This window comes from Arachis hypogaea, chromosome 2, assembly GCF_003086295.3.
Source record: "Arachis hypogaea cultivar Tifrunner chromosome 2, arahy.Tifrunner.gnm2.J5K5, whole genome shotgun sequence".
Classification (NCBI taxonomy): Eukaryota; Viridiplantae; Streptophyta; class Magnoliopsida; order Fabales; family Fabaceae; genus Arachis; species Arachis hypogaea.
In genome coordinates, this window is record NC_092037.1 from 65,242,332 (window position 1) to 65,254,886 (window position 12,555).

The 12,555-nt window shown below is 40.7% G+C and overlaps 1 non-coding gene across 1 annotated transcript; it reads right to left on the bottom strand.

Annotated features, from left to right (window-relative positions):
- Positions 1-3,229: 3,229 nt before the first annotated feature.
- Positions 3,230-3,333, bottom strand: LOC112764288 (small nucleolar RNA R71). Its single transcript, XR_003183080.1, has one exon. It is a non-coding gene; the product is annotated as a small nucleolar RNA R71 (small nucleolar RNA).
- Positions 3,334-12,555: the final 9,222 nt, after the last annotated feature.

The following is a 12,555-nucleotide window of genomic DNA, read 5'->3' on the forward strand; positions in this document are numbered from 1 at the left end:
AAGAGTCTCTACACGAAAATGCTTCATTGCTCAGCCCAAGCACACACCAAGTGGGCCCGGAAGTGGATTTTTATGTCATTTACTCATCTTTGTACACCTTAGGCTACTAGTTTCTATAAGTAGGACCTTTTGCTATTGTATTTTTCATCTTTGGACATCTAGTTCTTAGATCAGATCTTGGTTCTCCTGGTTCCCTCTCTGGGACCGAAACCAATGATCACTCTTATGCTTATGTATTTTCAACGGTGGAGCTTCTACACACCATAGATTAAGGTGTGGAGCTCTGCTGTACCTCGAGTATTAATGCAATTACTATTGTTCTTCCATTCAATTCCGCTTGTTCTTGTTCTAAGATATCACTTGTTCTTCAACCTGATGAATGTGATGATCCGTGACACTCATCATCATTCTCACCCATGAACAAGGTGACTGACAACCACTTCTGTTCTACAAGCAATCAAGGCTCCAGTGAATATCTCTTGGATTCTTTAACCGGAATCTTCGTGGTATAGGCAAGAACTGATGGCAGCATTCAAGAGAATCCGGAAGGTCTAACCTTGTCTGTGGTATTCTGAGTAGGATTCAATGACTGAATGACTGTGACGTGCTTCAAACTCCTGAAGGCGGGGCGTTAGTGACAGACGCAAAAGAATCACTGGATTCTATTCCGGCCTGATTGAGAACCGACAGATGAATTCCGCTATGCTGTGACAGAGCATATGCAATCGCTTTCACTGAGAGGATGGGAGGTAGCCACTGACAACGGTGAAACCCTTGCTTAAGCTTGCCATGGAAAGGAGTAAGAAGGATTGGATGAAGACAGTAGGAAAGCAGAGAGACGGAAGGGAAGGCATATTCATGCGCTTATCTGAAGTTCCTACCAATGAATTACATAAGTATCTCTATCTTTACCTTTGTGTTATTTTCGTTCATCACCATTACCATTTGAGTTTGCCTGACTAAGATTTACAAGATGACCATAGCTTGCTTCAATACTAACAATCTCCGTGGGATCGACCCTTACTCGCGTAAGGTTTATTACTTGGACGACCCAGTGCACTTGCTGGTTAGTTGTGCGAAGTTGTGTAATGCCATGGTATTGAACACCAAGTTTTTGGGGTTCATGACCGGGGATTATGAGAGTTGTGAAAAGTATTGTTCACAATTTCGCGCACCAAGTTTTTGGCGCCGTTGCCGGGGATTGTTCAGTTTGGACAACTGACGGTTCATCTTGTTGCTTAGATTAGGTATTTTTCTTCAGAGTTCTTAAGAATGAATTCTAGTGTTTCAATGTGATGTTCTTATCATCACCAAAGCTGATTGATCTTCATCAATTTAGCTCTTGAATGCAATGTCCTGCTGAAGCTTATCCGGCCATGTCTAATTCCTTTAGACTAAAGCTTTAGACTAACATTGCATGATTCCTGGAATTCTCATTAAGAATTTTGATACCTTTATTTTCTTTTCCACTTAATTTTCGAAAATCCAAAAAAAATCACAAAATCATAAAATCCAAAAATATTTCTTGTTTAGAGTCTCATCTTAAGTTTAGTGTCAATTGCATGTTTCTGCTCTTTTTGCATTCATGCATGTGTCTTCATTAATCTTCAAGTTGTTCTTGATGATTTTATTACTATGATTTTTAATTCTCTTGACTTGAGTGTTTATGTGTCTCATATGCATTCTCATTTTGTTAGTGTCAGTAGTGTACAAACTGCTAAGTTTGGTGTCTTGCATGCATTTGATTTTAGTTGCATATTAATTATTCCTTATTATTAAAAATCCAAAAATATTTTTAATTTGTGTCTTTTCAAGTCAATAATACAGAGAATTGAAGATTCAGAACATACTGCAGAGGAATCACACAGAAAAAGCTGGGCATGCAAAAATGCCCAGTGAAGAAGACAGACTGGCGTTTAAACGCCAGCCAGGGTGCCTGGCTGGGCGTTTAACGCCCAAAAGGGTAGTAGTTTGGGCGTTAAACGCCAGAATGTGCACCATTCTGGGCGTTTAATGCCAGGATGGCATAGGGGGAAGATTTTGTTTTCAAAATCAATTTTTTTTCAAGTTTTCAAGGTTTTTCAAAATCAAATCTTTTTCAAATCATATCTTTTCAATCAAATGTTTTCAAAATCAATTTCTTTCCTTTTTTCAAAGATACTTACTAACAATTAATGATTTGATTGAACATTTTTTGCCTTTTCTGTTGAGGAAAGTTTTATGTTTGAATCATATCTTTTCTTGTTAGGCAAGTCATTAATTTTTAAAATCATATCTTTTCAAATTGTTTTCAAATCATATCTTTTTAATCACATCTTTTTCAAAATAAGTTTTCAATCAAATCTTTTTAATTTCTAATTTCAAAATCTTTTTCAAAAATCACTTGATTTCTTTTCCACTCTTATTTTCGAAAATCAATTAAGTGTTTTTCAAAATGTTTTCAAAATCTTTTACTTAAATTTTCGAAAATTACTTCCCTTCTTCTCACATCCTTCTATTTATGGACTAACACTATTCCTTAATGCAAAATTCGAACTCCATCTTCTTTGATAAGTTAGAATTTTCTACCTCTGTCTTCCATTTTTCTTCCTCTGACACCTCAAGGAATCTCTATACTGTGACATAGAGGATTCCATATTTTCTTGTTCTCTTCTCTTTCATATGAGCAGGAGCAGAGACAAAGGCATTCTTGTTGAAGCTAACCCTGAGCCTGAAAGGACCTTGAAGCGAAAGCTAAGAGAAGCTAAAGCACAAATCTCTATGAACGGAGGTGGTTGTCAGGCACACGTTCATAGTTGAGGACCTAACAGAAATTTTCAAGGAAGAAGAAGCCATGGCAGCCGAAAACAACAACAATGCAAGGAAGGTGCTGGGTGACTTTACTGCACCTACTCCCGATTTCTATGGGAGAAGCATCTCTATCCCTGTCATTGGAGCAAACAACTTTGAGCTTAAGCCTCAATTAGTTTCTCTAATGCAACAGAATTGCAAGTTCTATGGACTTCCATTGGAAGATCCTCATCAGTTCTTAGCTGAATTCTTGCAAATCTGTGACACAGTCAAGACTAATGGGGTAGACCCTGAGGTCTATAGACTGATGCTATTCCCTTTTGCTGTAAGAGACAGAGCTAGAATATGGTTGGACTCCCAACCTAAAGAAATCCTGGACTCTTGGGAAAAGCTAGTCAATGCCTTCTTGGCAAAGTTCTTTCCACCTCAAAGATGGAGTAAGCTTAGAGTGGAAGTCCAAACCTTCAGACAGAAGGATGGAGAATCCCTCTATGAAGCTTGGGAAAGATACAAACAATTGATCAGAAAGTGTCCATCTGACATGCTTTCTGAATGGAGCATCATAGGTATTTTCTATGATGGTCTCTCTGAACTGTCCAAGATGTCTTTGGATAGCTCTGCTGGAGGATCTCTTCATCTGAAGAAGACGCCTACAGAGGCTCAAGAGCTAATTGAAATGGTTGCAAATAACCAATTCATGTACACTTCTGAAAGAAATCCTATGAACAATGGGACTAGTCAGAAGAAAGGAGTCTTGAGATTGACACTCTGAATGCCATATTGGCTCAGAACAAAATATTGACTCAACAAGTCAATATGATTTCTCAAAGTCTGTCTAGAATGCAAAATGCACCAAGCAGTACTAAAGAGGCTTCATCTGAGGAAGAAGCCTATGATCCTGAGAACCCTTCAATAGAAGAGGTGAATTACATGGGAGACCCCTATGGAAACACCTACAACCCTTCATGGAGGAATCATCCAAATCTTTCATGGAAGGATCAACAGAGACCTCAACAAGGTTTCAACAATAATGGTGGAAGGAACAGGTTTAGCAATAGCAAGCCTTTTCCATCATCTTCTCAGCAACAGACAGAGAGCTCTAAGCAGAATACCTCTGACTTAGCAACCATGGTCTCTGATCTAATCAAAACCACTCAAAGTTTCATGACTGAAACTAGGCCCTCCATTAGGAATTTGGAAGGACAAGTGGGACAGCTGAGCAAGAAAATTACTGAACTCCCTCCAAGTACTCTCCCAAGCAATACAGAAGAAAATCCAAAAGGAGAGTGCAAAGCCATCAACTTGGCCGAATCCTGGGAGGGAGAAGAGGCAGTGAACGCCACTGAGGAAGACCTCACTGGGCGTCCACTGGCCTCCAATGAGTTCCCCAATGAGGAACCATGGGAATCTGAGGCTCAAATTGAGACCATAGAGATTCCATTGGACTTACTTCTGCCATTCATGAGCTCTGATGAGTATTCTTCCTCTGAAGAGGATAAGTATGTCACTGAAGAGCAAGTTGCTAAATACCTTGGAGCAATCATGAAGCTAAATGACAAGTTATTTGGAAATGAGACTTGGGAGGATGAACCCCCTTTGCTCACCAAAGAACTGGATGACTTGTCTAGGCAGAAACTGCCTCAAAAGAGACAGGATCTTGGGAAGTTTTCAATACCTTGTACCATAGGCACCATGACCTTCAAGAAGGCCTTGTGTGACTTAGGGTCAAGTGTAAACCTCATGCCTCTCTCTGTAATGGAGAAATTAGGGATCTTTGAGGTGCAAGCTGCAAAAATCTCACTAGAGATGGCAGACAACTCAAGAAAACAAGCCTATGGACTTGTAGAGGATGTTCTGGTTAAAGTTGAAGACCATTACATCCCTACTGATTTCATAGTCCTAGAGACTGGGAAGTGCATAGATGAATCCATCATCCTTGGCAGACCCTTCCTAACCACAGCAAAGGCTGTGATTGATGTTGATAGAGGAGAGTTGATCATTCAAGTGAATGAAGAATCCTTGGTGTTTAAGGCCCAAGGATATCCCTCTATCACCATAGAGAAGAGGCATGAAGAGCTTCTCTCAAAACAGAGCCAAACAGAGCCCCCACAGTCAAACTCTAAGTTTGGTGTTGGGAGGCCACAACCAAACTCTAAGTTTGGTGTTGAACCCCCACATTCAAACTCTAAGTTTGGTGTTGGGAGGTTTCCACATGGCTCTAAGTATTTGTGAGGCTCCATGAGAGTCCTCTGTCAAGCTAGTGACATTAAAGAAGCGCTTGTTGGGAGGCAACCCAATATTTTATAATTAATTATTTTCTTTTGTTATTTTATCTCTTTTGTAGGTTGATGATCATAAGAAGTCACAAAATTAATCGAAAAAGCAAAAACAGAAAGAAAAACAGGAAGAAAAACAGCACACCCTGGAGGAAGATGCTGCTGGCGTTTAAACGCCAGTAAGCCTAGCAGTTGGGCGTTTAACGCCCAGTCTGGCACCATTCTGGGCGTTTAACGCCAGAAAGGGGCACCAGACTGGCGTTAAACGCCAGAAAGGGGCAAGAACCTGGCGTTAAACGCCAGGAATGGGCACCAGCCCGGCGTTTAACGCCAGAATTGGCTCAAAACGTGTTTCTGAGTGCCATTTGGTGCAGGGATGACTTTTCCTTGACACCTAAGGATCTGTGGACCCCACAGGATCCCCACCAACCCCACCACCCTCTCTCTTCTTCACCCATTCACCAATCACCTCAACACCTCTCTCCCAAAAATCCCCCACCTATCAAATCCCACAAAGCCATCTCCCTCTCCTCCATTTCTTCTTCTTCTACTCTCTTCTTTCTTCTTTTGCTCGAGGACGAGCAAACCTTTTAAGTTTGGTGTGGTAAAAGCGTTGCTTTTCGTTTTTCCATAACCATTTATGGCATCCAAAGCCAGTTCAACTGAGAAGGCATGACCTCAAGCCCATCACTAAGAAGAGGATGGAGCACACATGAAATCCCTGAGATACCTCAAGGGATGCACTTTCCTCCACAAAACTATTGGGAGCAAATCAACACCTCCCTAGGAGAACTGAGTTCTAACATGGGACAACTAAGGGTGGAGCACCAAGAACACTCCATTCTCCTCCATGAAATTAGAGAAGATCAAAGAATCATGAGAGAGGAGCAACAAAGACAAGGAAGAAACATTGAGGAGCTCAAGCACTCCACAAGACCTTCAAGAGGAAGAACAAGCCGCCATCACTAAGGTAGACCCGTTCTTTAATCTCCTTGTTCTTTATTCTTCTGTTTTTCGAAAATTTATGCTTATGTTTATCCATGTTTGTGTCTTATGATCATTAGTGTCTTAGTGTCTATGCCTTAAAGTTATGAATGTCCTATGAATCCATCACCTCTCTTAAATGAAAACTGTTTTTATCACAAAAGAACAAGAAGTACAGGATTTCAAATTCATCTTTAAAACTAGCTTAATTAGTTTGATGTGGTGACAATACTTTTTGTTTTCTGAATGTATGCTTAAACAGTGCATATGTCTTTTGAATTTGTTGTTCATGAATGTTAAAATTGTTGGCTCTTGAAAGAATGATGAAAAAGGAGACATGTTACTGAGGATCTGAAAAATCATTAAAATGATTCTTGAAGCAAGAAAAAGCAGTGAATACAAAAAAAAAAAGAGAGAAAAAAAAAGGAAGGAGAAAAACGAAAAAAAAGAAGAAAGAAATAAAGTTGTGATCCAAGACAATAAGAGTGTGCCTAAGAACCCTGGACACCTCTAGTTGGGGACTCTAGCAAAGCTGAGTCACAATCTGAAAAGGTTCACCCAATCATGTGTCTGTGGCATGTATGTATCCGGTGGTAATACTGGAAGACAGAGTGCTTTAGGCCACAGCCAAGACTCACTAAGTAGCTATGTTCAAGAATCATCATACTTAACTAGGAGAATCAATGACACTATCTAGATTCTGAGTTCCTAAAGAAGCCAATCATTCTGAATTTCAAAGGATAAAGTGAGATGCCAAAACTGTTCGGAGGCAAAAAGCTACTAGTCCCGCTCATCTAATTTGGAGCTAAGTTTCATTGATAATTTGGAGTCTATAGTATATTCTCTTCTTTTTATCTTATTTGATTTTCAGTTGCTTGGGGACAAGCAACAATTTAAGTTTGGTGTTGTGATGAGCGGATAATTTGTATACTTTTTGGCATTGTTTTTAGTATGTTTTTAGTATGATCTAGTTAGTTTTTAGTATATTTTTATTAGTTTTTAGTTAAAATTCACTTTTCTGGACTTTACTATGAGTTTGTGTGTTTTTCTGTGATTTCAGGTATTTTCTGGCTGAAATTGAGGGACCTGAGCAAAAATCTGATTCAGAGACCAAAAAGGACTGCAGATGCTGTTGGATTCTGACCTCCCTGCACTCGAAGTGGATTTTCTGGAGCTACAGAAGCCCAATTGGCGCGCTCTCAACGGCGTTGGAAAGTAGACATCCTGGGCTTTCCAGCAATATATGATAGTCCATATTTTGCCCAAGATTTGATGGCCCAAACCGGCGTTCAAAGTCACCTACAGAAATTCCAGCGTTAAACGCCGGAACTGGCACCTAAATGGGAGTTAAACGCCCAAACTGGCATAAAAGCTGGCGTTTAACTCCAAGAAGAGTCTCTACACGAAAATGCTTCATTGCTCAGCCCAAGCACACACCAAGTGGGCCCGGAAGTGGATTTTTATGTCATTTACTCATCTTTGTACACCTTAGGCTACTAGTTTCTATAAGTAGGACCTTTTGCTATTGTATTTTTCATCTTTGGACATCTAGTTCTTAGATCAGATCTTGGTTCTCCTGGTTCCCTCTCTGGGACCGAAACCAATGATCACTCTTATGCTTATGTATTTTCAACGGTGGAGCTTCTACACACCATAGATTAAGGTGTGGAGCTCTGCTGTACCTCGAGTATTAATGCAATTACTATTGTTCTTCCATTCAATTCCGCTTGTTCTTGTTCTAAGATATCACTTGTTCTTCAACCTGATGAATGTGATGATCCGTGACACTCATCATCATTCTCACCCATGAACAAGGTGACTGACAACCACTTCTGTTCTACAAGCAATCAAGGCTCCAGTGAATATCTCTTGGATTCTTTAACCGGAATCTTCGTGGTATAGGCGAGAACTGATGGCAGCATTCAAGAGAATCCGGAAGGTCTAACCTTGTCTGTGGTATTCTGAGTAGGATTCAATGACTGAATGACTGTGACGTGCTTCAAACTCCTGAAGGCGGGGCGTTAGTGACAGACGCAAAAGAATCACTGGATTCTATTCCGGCCTGATTGAGAACCGACAGATGAATTCCGCTATGCTGTGACAGAGCATATGCAATCGCTTTCACTGAGAGGATGGGAGGTAGCCACTGACAACGGTGAAACCCTTGCTTAAGCTTGCCATGGAAAGGAGTAAGAAGGATTGGATGAAGACAGTAGGAAAGCAGAGAGACGGAAGGGAAGGCATCTTCATGCGCTTATCTGAAGTTCCTACCAATGAATTACATAAGTATCTCTATCTTTACCTTTGTGTTATTTTCGTTCATCACCATTACCATTTGAGTTTGCCTGACTAAGATTTACAAGATGACCATAGCTTGCTTCAATACTAACAATCTCCGTGGGATCGACCCTTACTCGCGTAAGGTTTATTACTTGGACGACCCAGTGCACTTGCTGGTTAGTTGTGCGAAGTTGTGTAATGCCATGGTATTGAACACCAAGTTTTTGGGGTTCATGACCGGGGATTATGAGAGTTGTGAAAAGTATTGTTCACAATTTCGCGCACCAGTAGCATAGATGGCAAATAAGATGAGGAAAAGCTAGCCTTGCCAAGGTAGAGGGCTTTTTGGCTATTTTGTAGAATTCAAGGGAGATGACTTCATGAACTTCTACTTCCTCTCCAATCATGATGCTATGGATCATGATGACCCGATCCACAGTAACTTTGGATCGGTTGCTAGTGGGGATGATGGAGTGTTGGATGAACTCCAACCATCCTCTAGCCACAGGCTTGAGGTCCAGTCTTCTTAATTGAACTGGCTTGCCTTTGGAGTCTCTTTTCCATTGATCTCCTTCAACACTTATGTCCATAAGGACTTGGTCCAACCTTTGATCAAAGTTGACCCTTCTTGTGTAAGGGCGTGCATCTCCTTGCATCATGGGCAAGTTAAACGCCAACCTTACATTTTCTGGACTGAAATCTAAGTATTTCCCCCGAACCATTGTAAGATAATTCTTTGGATTCGGGTTCACACTTTGATTATGGTTCCTAGTGATCCATGCATTGGCATAGAACTCTTGAACCATTAAGATTCTGACTTGTTGAATGTGGTTGGTCAGAACTACCCAACTTCTTCTTTGGATCTCATGTCAGATCTCTGGATACTCATTTTTCTTGAGTTTGAAAGGGACCTCAGGTATCACCTTCTTCTTGGCCACAACATCATAGAAGTGGTCTTGATGGGCTTTAGAGATGAATCTCTCCATCTCCCATGACTCGGAGGTGGAAGCTTTTGTCTTCCCTTTTTCTTTTCTAGAGGTTTCTCCGGCCTTAGGTGCCATAGGTGGTTATGGAAAAACAAAAAAAGCTATGCTTTTACCACACCAAACTTAGAATATTGCTCGCCCTCGAGCAAGAGAAGAAAGATGAAGAAGAAGAAAAAATTATGGAGGAGAGGGAGAGAGGGTTGTGTTTCGGCCAAGGAGGAGAAGAGAGGGTTGTGTTGTGTGAAAATGAAAAGAATGGAGGGGTTTATATAGTGGAGGGAGAGGGAGTAGGTTCGGCTATTTAGGGTGGGTTTGGGTCGGAAAGAGATTTTGAATTTTGAAGGTCGGTGGGGTTTATGGAAAGAGTGGAAGGATGTGAGTGGTGAAGAGGTGATGGGGAAGAGAGATTGAGGTGATTGGTGAAGGGTTTTGGGGAAGAGTGTTATTGGATTGTGTGAAGAAGAGAGAAGGTGAGTTGAGGTAGGTGAGAATCCTGTGGGGTCCACAGATCCTGAGGTATCAAGGATTTACATCCCTACACCAATGAGGCGTGTAAAACGTCCTTTTCATGCAATCCTGGCATTCAATGCCAGATTGATGCTTGTTTCTGGCATTGAACGCCAGCTTTATGCTTCTTTTGGGCGTTCAACGCCCATTTGTAGCATGTTTCTGGCGTTGAACGCCAGTTCCATGCTTGTTTCTGGCGTTCAGCGCCAGCTCTCCTCAGGGTGTTTTCTTGGCATTTAAATGCTAGGATGTTGCTTGTTTCTGTTGACCAGATCCATGCTCTATTCTGGCATTGAACGCCAGCCAGATGCTCCTTACTGGCGTTTAAACACCAGTAAGCCCTTTCTCCAAGGTGTGCTTTTTCTTCTGCTGTTTTTGATCCTGTTTTTAATTTTAATATTTATTTTGTGACTCTACATGATCATGAACCTAATAAAACATAAAAGAACAATAAAAGAAAAATAAAATAAGATAAATAAAAATTGGGTTGCCTCCCAATAAGCGCTCCTTTAATGTCACTAGCTTGACAGTGGGCTCTCATGGAGCCTCAAAGGTGATCAGGTCAATGTTGTAGACTCCCAACACCAAACTTAGAGTTTGAATGTGGGGATTCAACACCAAACTTGGAGTTTGGTTGTGGCCTTCCAACACCAAACTTAGAGTTTGATTGTGGGGGCTCTGTTTGACTCTGTACTGAGAGAAGCTTTTCATGCTTCCTCTCCATTGTTAAAGAAGAACACCCTTGGGTCTTAAGCACAAGGTAGTCCCCATTCAATTGAAGGTAGGGGTGGAAACAGGCCAGGCCAGGCCAGGCTTTGCTCTTAACAGGCGTGGCCTGTCATACAGTTGATTGACCTGAGCCTGGCTTGCAGCCTGTTATAGGCTCTTTATAAAGTACTAGGCTTGGCCTGTTATTCAGCTTGGCCTGGCCTGAAGCCTGTTAAAAGGCCTGATAATGTTTTTTATAAAAATAAAAATATTATTTAAAAAAATTATTTTTTAATAAAAATAGTTATATGTAATATGTCATATATTTAATATTTATAAAAAATTTTAAACTTTTAACATATTTAAAATATACAAAAATATTTATAATAAAATATAATAAATTTAAAATATCTCATAATTTTATTAATAATAAATAATTATTTATATATTTAATTATATTTTAACAGGCCCAGACAGGCCTGATAGGCCTATAAGGCTAATTAGTAAGCCTGGGCCTGGCCTATTAATGTATTAAGACTTTTAAAATAGCCTGGGCATGTACCTATTTTATAACAGGCCAAGCCAGGCCAGGCCAAACACAGGCCAGGCTGCAGGCCCCTGGCCTTTTTCCACCCCTAATTGAAGGACTAATTCTCCTCTGTTAACATCTATCACAGCTCTTGCTGTGGCTAGGAAAGGTCTTCCAAGGATGATGCATTCATCCTCCTCCTTCCTAGTGTCTAAGATTATGAAATCAGCAGGGATGTAAAGGCCTTCAACCCTTACCAACACGTCCTCTACCAATCCATAAGCTTGTCTTACTGACTTGTCTGCCATTTGCAATGAGAATATGGCAGGCTATACCTCAATGATCTCCAGCTCCTCCATTACAGAGAGTGGCATAAGATTTATGCCTGACCCTAGGTCACACAGAGCATTTTCAAAGGTCATGGTGCCTATGGTACAGGGTATTAAGAATTTACCAGGATCTTGTTTCTTTTGAGGTAAAATTTGCTGAACCCATGTATCTAGTTCACCAATGAGCAAGGGAGGTTCACCTTCCCAAGTCTCATTACCAAACAACTTGGTATTCAGCTTCATGATAGCTCCTAGATATTGAGCAACTTGCTCTCCAGTTACATCTTCATCTTCTTCAGAGGAAGAATAGTTTTCAGAGCTCATGAATGGCAAAAGGAGGTTTAATGGGATCTCTATGGTCTCTATATGACCTTCAGATTCCTTTAAGTCCTTAATAAGGAACTCCTTCTTGCTTGAGAGACGTCCCCTGAGGTCTTCCTCATTGGGATTCACGTTCTCTCCTTCCTCTCTAGGTTCGGCCATGTTGATTATGTCAATGGCCTTGCACTCTCTTTTTGGATTCTCTTCAGTTTTGCTTGGGAGAGTACTAGGAGGAGTTTCAGTGACTTTCTTAGTCAGCTGGCCCACTTATGCCTCTAAATTTCTTATGGAGGACCTTGTTTCACTCATGAAGCTTAAAGTGGCCTTAGACAGATCAGAGACTATATTTTCTAAGTTAGAGGTGCTCTGCTTAGAGTTCTCTGTTTGTTGCTGAGAAGATTATGGAAAAGGCTTGCTATTGCTAAACCTGTTTCTTCCACCATTATTAAAGCCTTGTTGAGGCTTTTGTTGATCCTTCCATGAGAAATTTGGATGATTTCTCCATGAGGGGTTATAGGTGTTGCCAAAGGCTTCCCCCATGTAATTTACCTCTGCCATTGCAAGGTTTTCAGGATCATAAGCGTCTTCTTCAGAAGATGTCTCTTTAGTGCTGTTGGATGCATTTTGCCATCCATTCAGACTTTGAGAAATCATGTTGACTTGCTGAGTCAACATCTTGTTTTGAGCCAATATGGCATTCAGAGCATCAATTTCAAGAACTCCCTTCCTCTGAGGCGTCCCATTATTCACAGAATTCCTCTCAGAAGTGTACATGAATTGGTTATTTGCAACCATTTCAATAAGTTCCTGAGCTTCTGTAGGCGTTTTCTTTAGGTGAATGGATC